The sequence below is a fragment of the Pygocentrus nattereri genome, chromosome 17 (assembly GCF_015220715.1).
Source record: "Pygocentrus nattereri isolate fPygNat1 chromosome 17, fPygNat1.pri, whole genome shotgun sequence".
In the NCBI taxonomy this organism is placed as follows: domain Eukaryota; kingdom Metazoa; phylum Chordata; class Actinopteri; order Characiformes; family Serrasalmidae; genus Pygocentrus; species Pygocentrus nattereri.
Genome location: NC_051227.1, coordinates 3,082,463 through 3,096,635, shown reverse-complemented (window position 1 = coordinate 3,096,635; position 14,173 = coordinate 3,082,463).

Genomic DNA, 14,173 nt, shown 5'->3' with positions numbered 1-14,173 from the left:
TGGAGAGTCAGACTGACCTGCATCTGTTCTGGCTGGACCAAGATTCACCCTGTTGATTCATTTTCCCCATTCTGAAAATTTTATTTCTCCTTTCCTTCCATCACTCTTTCTCCCTAAATTTTAGTTTGTTCATTCTAATAAGTTTTATAACTCATACAGTAAGAATGGGTGCTGATCAAACAGTGTATGGTTCCTCCTTCACCCTTCCTCAGCCTTCACTCTGAGAACTGAATGTTTCTTTGGCAGTAACAGTGATACAGTTGCGTTTATTTGGCTCTGATCCAGATCACTGAATGAAATGACGATGATGAAGAGCAGAATGTCAGCTTTAGTTTGGGCTTGTTTACATCTCTGCTGGTTGAAGCGCATTTACAGCTCTTCTAAAGCTGCTAGTGTGCACTTTAACATCATAGTCATGGCTTTATTCTCTGTCATTTCTTATGGAGTGCAATGTATTTACAGCTGATCTCAGGCCTTTATATGAGCTGAGCTCCGTCTTTATAGATGTTGCGCTCCTCATATAACAGGAATCTTGCTCTGCAGCTCATCTAAAGATGTTCATAGACTACAATGTAAAAATATTTACCCATAGTTCTGATTTGCTTCAGTATCACTCAGTACTCTCTGTCCTGTGGTAGAGCTCCTGCTGTAGATGACTGCATATTGGAATGAAGAGGAACAGATGATTTATTTATCACTCCAATTAAAATAACTTTCAAAGAAACGTCCTTAATATCGCACTGTGTAGCTGAGGAGTGATATATTTTAGCTTTTCTGAGGAACCAATCAGCAATTAACCTTTGGCCTTTTATCAAATTATCTACAGGCTTTTATAAAATCACCTAAACTTTTCATCATTTGCCCTTTTCACCTGCTTTTTCCTTTCTCTTTACAGCTCCTTCTGAAATGATCTTTACCAGCTTTCTTTTAATCCCACCAAGCCCCTTTACTCTTCATATAAATAAACCTTTTCCAAAGATTATTTGATTGTGTTCTGGAGTAGAATAATATTCTTTGATTGAAAGAACTGTCCAGGTGGAAAAATCATATTATTATGATTATTATTATTGTAGCACCACCAGGACTTAAACTGGGCTGTTTATTTAGCTGATCACCAACCCAAGAGTTAAGAGTTCTGGCTCCACTGGAACTAGAACCATAAACCTGAAGCAGAAACACTCACAAATCCTGAAATACGCCTCATTTACAGCTTAACCAAGGACCAGAACACCTCTCCCCACCAAGGAAGCAGTACAACACCTCAGCTGGAATCCAGTCACATGGCTCCCTAAAAACTCTTGAACCTTTTTGAATAACAGAAAACCAAATTTCTAAAGTGTGAATCAACTCCAAACTGGAGTCTCTCATCATGGTTCATTTGAAGAAGACTGAAGACACCACAAACTCCTTTTCTAGAGGTTAGAGATTCCAAGCTTGGACCAGTAGCACCACCAAGTGGTCAGAATGAGATGGAACACCCAGTCAGAAAGTTATTTCCTTATGTTTGGGGGGGGGGGGGGGGGGGGGGGACGGACTGGTCTTTCTAATTTTCCATGTGATTGCAGTGGGTTTAGAATACTGATATGTATCTAACCTGAATGTGTTTTTCTTTTCATTTAGTTTTTTTCTTTTACTTTGTTTCTTTCTGTTGGTTAACAACCTACTGTGTTCAAATTTATTCCTAACAAAACAAAACCAAGAAATCACACGCAGTGCTGCACAAGTCTTTTAGCCTGTGTGGTTTTTCAGGTAACCTTGGTTAATCTATCTACTATGAAACATACCTGAATGTCCTTGCTGTTCTTTCCTTGGTTTTGAAAGTTTAAAGAAATAATCTAAACCATTTTTATATTAGAATTATTTTTCACTTTTAAGATCTAACTAAAACGAATGAGGCGTGATTCTTGGAGAGGCACTCATAGATTATGTACCACCAACCAGAGTGGAGAACAATAAATAGCTAATTAACCATTAGGTGAGGCCTTCTACCTCCACAGGGGAGGGTCTAAAGCCAGACAACCTGATCACAGCATTTTTCCAAGAGTTCAAGAAAGTCTTGTGCCGTATGAGGTCAAAAAATATAGAACGCTTATTATCAGGTCTGAAACTTTGTGTTTGTCTTTGTAGTGTGGTTTCTTTAGTTGCGATGCTGTAAAGGTGTAGGAACAAACTCTTCGGTGACACTCATCTCTTGCATATAAAGATGTTTATTAGCATTGAGAGGTCGAAGTCACAGACAAGCCTGGAGAGAAAACAGCTTGGAGAGAAAAGCCAAAATTCTCTGACACGTACATTCCAACTCCTGGTTTTATACCGGTGTGGACATCTGGCTTCTGTCAAAATAGCCTCAGTTTGTTCAATGTATGGATCTTCTTTAGCCAAATTTGGTATAAACATACGTTATTGTCCAGAGTAGCCCCAGTCTAATATATAGCATTGTTTACATTCAGGGGGGGCCCATCCTGTGCAGCTGCCTCCTGAATCAGCTCCACCATATTTCAGTCAGAGGCCCACAGGATAAACTCAACCAGAATCTACACAGTCTAATAACCAATATGATAGAAAATAATGTTACGACTATAGAATTAATAAGGTCAAATTCACCACAGTAGCTTGTTTGTCCGTTTGTATCCTTTAAGTTTAAAGCGTAGAGAAGAAGAGTGACAGGTCTTTTACCAGCCCAGTGAGGGATTTCTTCATATTTCAACTCAAAGAGGTAGTTAGATCAATTTGTGCCGCCAGCCTTGGAACCCTGATTGCAACCCAAACCTTCAGCAGCAGAGTCAGAGTAGTTCTGTCCACACGAAGACCTCGGGACCTTGACTGCAACTCTTAAAGGAAGCAGCACACGCTCTCGTCGTCTCGGCTCCACAGAGATGAAAGTAAGTAATGGTGCTTGGTGCACTGGAAGAGATCCCAACGATGTCTACCTCTTCATTGACAGCAGCGCTCTCTAGTTTCTGTGAACAACACAAAACATATTGGTGTGCATGAAGTCATATTTATATTATTAATATATTAATATATATTGCAGTATATTTTATTATATATAATAATTATATAATTATTATAATATTATTTATTTCATTTTGAAATCAAGCAGCTTACTAATTTTAAGTTTAAGCACCAAAAAATTTACCATCCAAAATTCATTCTTGTATAGAAGGAGTGGCCAGTCTTCTCTGCAAAGGGCCGGTGAAGCTGATTTTCATTCCAAAAGTCTGTGAATGGAAACTTGTAGTCACTCTGCCTCTTTGGTGTAAGATTTGATAGCAAGAAATTCACAGGGTAAAAAACCATAATGCAGCTCTATAAACAGAGCAGCACGGTCAGCTTAGTGAAAGATCCTGCTTTGAGAAAAAGCACAAGGGTCTTTATTGGTGAACAATGATGAAAATAAAAGTCCAATTCATGTCAGTTTACCGTGATTATTGTGTATGAAGAGGAGGTGAATTTCAGATCCTTCTCTCTGAGGTGGCTAATTGTGACCGTCTGAGACAGGCTGATGTCGGACAAAACAGCTTCCCTCCAAAAGACGACATCAAAATGTTTGGATATGTGACTACAGTCTGTACTGGCACAGCACCGGTCTGCAGTTTGAAGCCTTGTTGAAGTTATCCAATGTGAAAAAATGCAGTATTACTGTTTAACATAAAAAAATTCATTAATACATGGACAATAAATGATGACTCAAGTCTATGACTTAGTCTAGTCTTAGGCATAAAATGTCACTGAATGATCTAAAACTAAACTTATCTGCAAAAGGGCTGGTGTGGCTGCTCCTGTTCATTTCAATCAAACAGGAACATATCGCTACTATGACTGAGACCTGCTGAACAAGCAGAATCAAGTGTGCGTCTGCTTGATTGGAATGAAAGCACACTGGCCCTGTGAGGACATGACTGTTGGGCCCTGGCCTAACATGTGTGATGAGTTCACATATGTCATCTTTACCATTCACAGCACATGTGCCATGACACTGTTATCTATCCAAACACTGAAAAATATGGATTCTCAACTACAGCAGATAATAGAAAAGTATACAAGCAAATTAATTAGTTCCTCTATTTTATCTGTTTGAAACCTGAATTAGAAACAATTCACATATCCATAATCACTCGGACGATTTTGCTCTGTACAGTGCAGCTCTCATCCCTCCTTCCCATGTCGTGTTCATACTCTTTAGAGGGTGGATGGGCGGCATTGACTGCATTTAGTCTCCAGTCTCTGACCTCCCCAGCTTTAAACACAGTTTTGCAAACTTGAGGGTCTTGTGAGCATTCAGAGCAGAAACATGCATTTAAGCTGAGCTGATTTGAATAAGAAACAATGTTGTTTTTGGTTGTTCAGCCTGCTGCACATTCTTTCAGCACAAGTTACTGCTGTGGCCTCGGGACACGGGGGAGGAGTGAAGCGATTGACCCAAGACATAAACAGACAGGAACCATCTTATTTCATCTTTTATATTATTGGAGGCAGAAAATCAACATATGGCTCCACTACAGTGGAATAAAATGACCAGTCAAAAGTTTTCTTATGTGGAGAGGATCTGTGGTTTGGTTTTTCTACTAACCAATCACTTTGCACACGTAGCCAAGGTAATCTTGAATGAAAAAACTATTGTGTCCTTCAGATCAAAAGCTTGTTAGCCCTGTAGCTCACCTGCCTAAAACTGTTAAGAGCTGAGAATTAAGAATTCCCACGGCATAAATTGAGCAGCAACAGATGAGCTACAGACAGAAATTCTAGACCTACAAAGTGCACCTATACAGTAGACGCAGGTCAAATACACTATAAGTTCAAAAGTATCCGGACGGCCTTTCTAATGAGTGAATTCAGTCACTTTAACTGCACATACAGAGCTTGTATCATCTCCAGAGACAAGCATTGCCTATAGCATGGAACGCTGTGGAACAGCTGAACCAGTGAGCCTAAGGTCACCATGCCGAATGCCAAGGGGCAGCTTGAAGAGCATAAAGCTCCACAACACTGGCCTGTGGAGCAGTGGAACAGAGCTCTGAGGAGTGATGGAGCTTCGCTGCATACCTTTGGGATGAGTTGAGGTGGCATTTGTGATCCAGAACTAATCATCTAACATCAGTATCTGAGTTCACTAGTACTCTTGTAGCTGAATGTAATTAAATTCCAATATCCAGTGCCAAACTGGAGTTTGTACTCATAAAAGAGTCTTAAGAAAAATCCTTCTTAATGTGCTTCTGCCTTAACTACATACATGAGGAAAAATGGAATTAGGAATTTCATTTCATCTTAAAAATAGAATTAGGAATTTTCTTAATTTCTTTCTTAACTTTTCTTTTACCTACAAGTGATCCTCTTAAAAAACTTATATGCAAATCATGTAAGCCATGTTTTTAAAGACAACATATCAAAATGTTGCAACTGAGAAATGTGTTTTTGAAAAACAATAAGCCCATTTTGAATTTCGTTACAAAAAAGTTGGGACGGGGGCCTGTTTACCGCTGTGTTTCATCACCTCTTCTTTTAACAGCACCCTGTAAGTGTTTGTGAACTGAGGAGACACTGCTGTAGTTTTGAAAGTGGGATGTTTGATACAGGATTTCAGCTGATCATCAGCTCTTCATTCAGCGTCTACTTTGTCATATTTTTCATTTCACTGTGTAAATACATCTGCTGATGCATACGGACACATCATCAGTGATGTTCCTGGAATCATAGGGTGTTTCGGGTCTTTCAACATCATACACCCTCATCCAGGTGACCCGGCTGGGGTTGATCAGACCCCAGCTTGTGTCCAGATGGCTAGCTAGCTACCACGACTCCATGGTTCTCCTCTCTTGAGCCACAGCCATCTTGAGGCCCTCTCTGCCGCTTCGGTGGTATTGTGGATGGTTCTCCTCTTTTGCTCTACCACACAGCCCGGCATTCCTGAAATGCCGCCCTTCTGGACTGATGTGTCAATATAGGTGTTCTTTGTCAGGTAGGCGCACAGCCTCTTGGAAATTACACTGAAGAAGATCTTTGCCTCAGTGCACAGTAGGGAGATGATGCGGAACTGGTCAAGCTGGGTGAGGTGTTGGTCAATTTCTTGAGGCAAGTGTTCCGCTGCGCTTCTGCCCCAGCAGGTCTTTAGTGAACTTGAAGGGGTTGGCAATGAAGTCCGCTCGTTTACGTGCCCTCTTGCATCGCCGCCTCCAACGCCACTCTGCACGGCGGAGAAACCTGATCTTTTTCTATAGGATGCACATTAACTGGGCAAGGCCAAATTCGTTCCTCTTCTCCTGCCCCCTTGTGCTGGGACTTCAGAGGTTTCATCTCCTTCCTGATGTTGTGGATCTCTCTGGTTCTTTGTGTAAGATGTTCTGGAGCTTTTCTCCTCCTCCTTGCCAAACCTTTCAGCTACAATGCAGACAATGATCATGGCTTGAAGTTTTCGGTCAGCCACTCCCTTCGCCATTGCCTCCAGAATTTGGTCGACATCATCGTCAAACTGCTTCCATCATCCATGTCATGGTAGCTGCAGGCCATTTAATCCGCTTCCGGTCCGACTTAATGCTCGGGGGATCAGTCTCACCAGGTGCGCTGTGTTGCTCCTGCTCCCAACAAGCACTTTATCTTCGCTTGGTGGATTTTCAGGCCATGGATGTTCTTGCAGACTTTACCACATGTACACTGCTTGCTCATAGTAATTTGTCCATTGCCTGGGTCTGCTGATATTGTGTCCGTCAGACTGGGGTGCTCATCCTCCCCTCCTCTCGGGCACCCCTGAGGGTATCTTTCCATTGAGTTCATCATAGCTTTGTTGGGTGTCCTCCTCTCGGTGGGTTTGGGTTGCCAACCCGTTCTTCCATGGTTGCCGTCTCTCCGAGCCATCATGGTCTCTCCAGTAGTCACCACACTTTTCATGGTTGTCATCCAGTCTTTCCTGGCTGTCACTGATGTCTCAGGGTGTTTGCTGTGGGCTGTGCATGTGCTGATGCATATGAACACATCATCAGTGATCATCATAATGTGCCAAATATTTTCAGTGGATAACAGTGCTGGACAGCCAGCTTAGCACCTGGACTCATTTAATACTTTTTTGGAAATGGGGTTGTATTTTAAATGTGCACCACTTTCACACTTGACTTACAATGTAAGATTAAAGGTTAGAACCTTAAAATATAAATTGTAAAAATAAACCCAAGTTTTTTCAGTTCTAATTCCTGTTGGATTTTTTTAATGATTGATTTTGTTTCACTTCTACCTACTATTTACCTGAACAACAACTTCTCTTCTGCTGTGTCTTTTTTTGCTTATCTCACTAAAGCACAAGCATCACAGCCAAAGAATGAATGTTTCCTACCACAAATTCCAGCCATATTTCCTGATGTCTGCATACGTGGATGTGTTCATGGAGGTTTAGTTGATTTAGTATAAAGACCAACACGCAACCACTCACTGCTGAGCATTAATCACACTGCTGTCTTCTGCTTTCAGGCTTTAGTGGTGATGGAGGTGTTCTTGCTTCTGTGTGTGATGTTTGGTGGATGTTGCTCTGAACTGGAATGGGCTGGTGGAAGCTGGAGGTCTGCATGTCTGATGTTACTCAATGCTATCACTTCTGGTCTCCTCATCCCGGTCCTGAAACAACAATAACTGTGTCAGTAACTTCTATGTGAGCAGTAAAGACCAGTACAGTTCATATCCAGCTGAATAATGTTTGTGTACTAAAGCTGCAGACTGAACTCTGAATGTTAAAGAGCTTTAACCCAAAGTTTAACACCAGCAACTAGTAAAATGAACTAGTGAGCTAGTAAAATGACATCACCCACCTCCTCATGTAAAACTAAGCCCCTCTGATTTAGGGCTTTAGTTGTAGCGGATTGATGGCATATTGGATAAACCATTGCCTGGAACTCGGGTCAAAGATTCAGGCCTTTTGTTCTGCTGCTCTATTCCAGTGACCCTCAGTAATTCCACAGTTATCTGCCCAGTAAAATAAGCAGTTGATTACATTTACACTCGCTGTACATTCTGCATTGATGATTGAGAGTCTGGGTCTTTCTCCATTTGCAGTGGGAACTCAGGTGGATACGTTTTTAAAAATCACTTCCTTTCATTTCAAAACTAAATCGTAATATGTCCCTTAACGTCTCCTATTATCGTATGTGCAACAAGGAGAGCTGAATTCCAAACATATTTTTATTTCTTTATTGTAAAATGCTACATATGTTCACTGGTGTTTCCTCTTAAGTAGGCTTTCTTTTTATCATAAATTATTTATTTTTCATTTACATTTAATGTGAGTATATTTATTGAAGAAATTCATTTTAAACAAACATTATCAGAGCTCTTTTAAATGCAGGCACTAAAAATACAAAAATACAGATGTTTTTATATGTTTTAACGTACCACCACATATAAAAAAAATATTCAGTTGTTGTACGATAAACATGGAAATTGAGCTACTGAGATAAAAATCAGTGCAACCATGAATTATTTCAAGTAAGGTCGTCTCAAAACAGTCGGTTTGAATCAAAAAGAGCACTTTATCACAACAAATCTGGACCACCAGTGACAGTTGTTTCATATTTTAGGAGTCCATGGTTCCAAAAGTTCAGAGCCTTTTTTGTGCAGCTGTGAACAGTAAAGACAGAAAAAGCTTATGTTGGTGATTATAAACATCTTAATTTTTCAAAATCTCTTGCATTTCATGCGCCTCAGTCCAAATGTCCAGTACACTGGACGCTGAATACGTTTCCCAGTAATCAGATGATAAATCATGAATGTTTTATGTTGTTTAGTGCACAGCAGAGCTAAACATCATCTGTTTTTTAATCGTCTCAGGAATGATGAGGATACACCTCGTTTTTTATGCCAACTAAGTAGTTTTACCTGAATCTCCACTCTGCCTGTTCAGCCTCTGCCTCTCTCCTGCGCTCTGCTCGGCCGACCTAGCCAGGCTAGCAAACTGACCAAACACCCACTAACAGACTTAAAGACTGATAAAGATCCAGTTTCTGTATTTAGTAGTTTTTCAAGTGTTCTGATCATTTATAACATTAACATCAGTCTCCAGTGACTGGTTAAAACTCAGGATTCTGTAAACTAGCTGATCAGGTGACCTTGTGTAACTGTTTAAAATCAGTAATAAAATGACAAAATGACTTCATTTGACAACATTTTAATGATCCAGCCATTAAAGCACAGAACACCAGTGGCACACAGACGTTATGAGCTGCCTGATAAACAACATTATTAATAAATTCATGAAATATAATCAGCAGGTCTGGACTCTCACGCCTCGAACTGCTTTCTCTCTGATGAGCCTCGGCCCAAAAAAGCAGTTCAATAGAGTTGAAAATACTGTGTTAAAATGTCATATAACAGTCTGGAAAACACCAGTGACCAAAATCTCTGAGACAAATGTATAATTTTACATAAAATGCACATTTTAAATGTAAAATCAATGAAATAAAAAGTAAAGTAAAACTTCTTAAAATATTGTTTCATGTTAAAATGGTTTCTCAAATGTTGAAAATGGGTTTTGTGTGGAGCTGTTTTACACATGCACGCGCACACGCTTTACAAAAAATGCTATGATGTGAGCTCTTAACATGAAAACATTGGAATGATTATAAACAGATATTTTTTACATGAAACTCACTTGATATGTCATGAAACTGAAATGAAAACACATTTTATGACTTAGAGAACTAAATCACTAACTTGGCTGAAGAAACCAGTACAATCATGAAACAGATGTTCTGTACACTGAGAAAGCCTGGAAAGGCGATTCCAGCACTCCAGTAGCGCCCAAGCCGCATTACAAAGGAGAGAAACGCTATGATGTGAGCTCTTAACATGGAAACATGGGAATGATTATAAACAGACATTTTTGACATGAAACTCACTTGCTATGTCATGAAACAGAAATAAAAACACATTTTATGACTCAGAGAATTAAATCATTAACTTGGCTGAAGAAACCAGTACAATCATGAAACAGTCATTCAGTAACACTTTAGAATACGGTTCCTTGATTAATGCTTAAGTACTCATTAACTAAGCTATAGGTAATAAAGAATTACAATCATAGTTCTTCATTAATTACTCTTCACTAAAATAATTATTGTAATAGTGTAATTAATTAATAACCAGTCTTCAACTATTGTATTAATTACAAGTTTAATCTAGGTTCTGGTTCTCTAATCAAGAAAGCTAGACTTAGAAAGTCCTATGTAGTGCAATATATAGGCTTACCTATAGTTACCTAAAGTAACATGATGTGACCCCACAAGTAAAGTGAAAAGTTAATGATTTTACCTGTACTATTAACTCACTAATAACTACTTAAGAATTAGCAGCTACTGATTGGTGACTCTGCGATGGACTGGCGACCTGTCCAGGGTGTATCCTGCCTTCCGCCCGAAGACTGCTGGGATGGGCTCCAGCTCCCCCCCGCGACCCTGACGGAGAAGCGGCTTAGAAAATGGATGGATGGATGGATGGATGATTGGTGACTTTTTGGGATCAGTGTTAATTACTTAATTTTACTCATGAATAAATAAATATCTTTCCTGCATCTATACAATTAATAACCTGATTGTCAGTTAATAGTATTAATAACTAACACAATACAACATTTTCCCCCAAAAATACTAGCATTATTTTATTCACAACGTAAAAAAAATCACCTTTACAATTGCATGAACATTAAAAACAACCACAAACAATCATCAGAACTGAACAGCGTCCTTACAACAGTAATGCTGTTACAATCCTAAGAGACGTAATTATCAATATTAAACATATAACCTAAATCTGGATAACATTCTAACATTCAACATTCCCTGTATTTTTTTAAATAAGCTTTACATTATAAATACATTGGAAACAAAAAATTTCAAGGTTCCTGAAAGGATTATCTCTTAAAAGCTTACCTCTTTTCCATATTACAGAAAAGGGTGCTTTAAAATTACATGACTTAATTAAATTTGGATGTGTCATTTAGATGCACAGTTCCATTGACACAACTCCTGCAAAAAAACTAAATGAATTAAAGCAAATGTGTTGATGTAACACATTCATGTACAAATAATGTAATCATGTAATTTCAAAGCACCATTGTTTTAGTGCATTCTTAATCACGTGTATGAATATCTAGCAGTCTGCCATCTTCCTTCATTTGTTCAACTGTGGTTTTGAGCTCTGGTTTCTTCGAAAATACAGCTCTGCACTGCTCTGCAAAATCATACAAGGTGTGTCCTTTTCTTCCTTTGTGGAACGCAGCCCGTATCTGGAAGTATGATTCAGGATCCACCTCCTTCAATTCTGCAATGGCTGCTGTGTCGACGATTGTTTTGCGATTGACACCAACATAACTGTAGGCATCTGTCTTCGACATACCCCTAGACATACCCCTAGCCTTCAGTACACGTCTGTATCTAGAAATGGCGTCTTCTGGCATCACAACTGCAAAACAAAGCAAATGTATGGCTGTCTACTCAACACTGAGCTGGCAGTTTGTTAGGTACTCCTACTTTTCACCCACACTCATTTTATCATATAGGTGCACTTTGTACATTTACAATTACTGTCTATAGCCCAATCTTGTTGCCGCACGTTATCTATCCCCCAGAATTCCATTCAATAATAGTAAAGCAGACACCACAAGTTATTATTTGGGTATTCAACTACTCTCAACACAGCAGCACCACAGGCATGGTAGTGTGTGTGGCACTGAGTTTTAAAGACTACATACACTTACGCTAGCAAACACAGCTACCCTGCAGATGTACAAATCCAGCTGATCTGTCAATGTACAGTTTGTGTTAGCCATCCTCCAGGCATAGTTCCCCCATGCTCTGTACATTTTTGTGTTTTCCCTACTCTACACACCTGACCCTGCCCAAAAGGGACTTTTTAATTATTTAATGAGTTCATTCAGGTCTGCTAGATGAGACAAAACACAGAAATGTGCACAGTGTGGGGTAACCAGGACTGGGATTAGGTGATCTTGCCAGCCCTTCATCACTGGTTATTTTCTGACTACAAAGCCCATGTCAGTGTCTCTGCTTTGCTGAGAATGGACCACCACCCAAAATAGTATCTTTCAGTGGTGGTCCTGTGAAGTTCTTTCACTCATCGACGGAATAGAAGGGGAGGGGGGCAATACATGCAAAATGAGTTATTGTAATGGTCTAATATTAGTAATTGTAAACCTATATGATGGGTGCACTGAAAAAAATGTCAAATGAATACAGGTACAATTTAGGTGTACCTAACAAACTCGAAAAATGATTTTCAAGTGGTGTTACCTTTTCTCTTTGCATATTCTTTCATCTTCTTTTGTGACTTCTTTTTCTTGCTGTTCTTTTTTAGTGGGCAGTCATCATCACTGTCAGAACTTGTGTCAGAATCCTTAGCCATTTTTCCTTTCTTTTCCTTCTTCTTTTTTTCCCTCACTGTATCATCTTTATTTGCTTTCTTCTGCAATCTTTTTTTCTTCCTTTTCTCCTTCTTTCCCTGGCAAGATGAAGATTCAGAATCTGGACTATCCTCTTCCTCACAGCTGCTATCCTCATCTTCACTGCTATCACTACTACTGATATGTGCCAGAGCTTTTCGTCCAGACGCTGCTTTCCTTATTACCAGTGCTATAAGAATAACAAAAGCCCAAAAATAACAATAGCCCAAAAAATTCACATAGTTGCACTTCAGCATTTTCAGAACTCTCACAATTATTCTTAACTTCCAATTTATAGCACTTCAGTTTTGACTTCACTTTTTACAGCAGTTAAGTTTGTTAGTTCCTGCTGTAAGATAAGATAGAAGTCCTAGAATAAGATAAGATTTACTTCTGTGATACAAATTTGTGAAAAATCTTGACGTGTCAGATCAACCTACTTCCTATAACACTGCTGCCCTATAAGTATGCATATATTGAAACATTAAAAAAAAAAAAGTATATTTTACTCACCTTCACTCAGGCTTTGTCAAAGGAACTGCTTGTCATCCTATAATGTGACCTTCTCCTCAAGACTTTTCACCTTCACCTTTAGAGCAGCATTTTCTTCATTTGCTCTCCTTAAAGCAGCCTGAAGGGGCTGGGGCTGCTCCTTCAAAGATAGAATACAAATTACTTATTGAATGGAGACAAAAGAGCAACTGTGAGCAGAAACCATCATTACTGATTTTCTTAAAATGTTTTTGCCAAGTAACTTTACAATCAAATCAAGGCAAAGTTTATAATTCGCTTTTTACAACAGGTGCTGTCACACAGCATCTTTACAGGAAATATGGGTCCAAGACCCATTGACCTCTGCCAAGAGCAACAGTAGTAAAAAAAAATTCCTAAGTGCAATGGGAAGAAACCTTGACAGGAACCCATCCTCCTCTGGGCAACACTGCCTGTCACTGGACAGAACTATTTAGATTAACCAATAAAAAAACAATGTTAGAGGCCTATCAAAGTAACAGTGATCAATAAATCTATGTGAATCAGGCCTTGTTTACCAGTGGAGCTTATCACAGTGAAAATGAGATGTAAATCTCTGAACCATGATCAGGGGGGTGAGTGGCATGTAGGTTGAACTGGTCCAGAAGGCAGACGCATAGGGGTGCCCGAAATATGGATGAAATGTTATTTTATTTTACAGGGCTTCATCAATGTCATTTACCAATCAGTATATGGTCTCAAAATCCTTATTATCATGGTCCTAATAAGTAATGCATTATGTCACATACCTTGGGTGGAAGCCTTGAATTTTTTTCCCAGACGTGGATTTTCAAAGACTGGACCAGCAGCAGGAGGGTTTGAGTGCTGAAAGCTTTGTGGTGACAATGCCAAATTCAATGGCTGAGGATCTTCAGATGCTGCTGTGAGAAAGAAAAGACTAAATACCATGAAGGGGACACTATTTGTAGTGATGTCTCAATACAGCAATGTTATGTTGGCTATTTGCTACAACAAACTGTACTGAGATAAAATCCAGTATCTCATTACACTTTTAAACTCTTAACCATTATTACAGGTGGACCAAAATAATTCCACAACTTACATATTTAACATAATTCTTTAGCTAACTTCAGTTGAATGTAAGCTTGAAGCGAAAGCATGCTAGCTAGTTAGATTAGATATCACATTATAAAAATGAGTTAAACATTAGCTAGACTCTAAACTAAGCCAGCTAACATTAACAGTTAACCT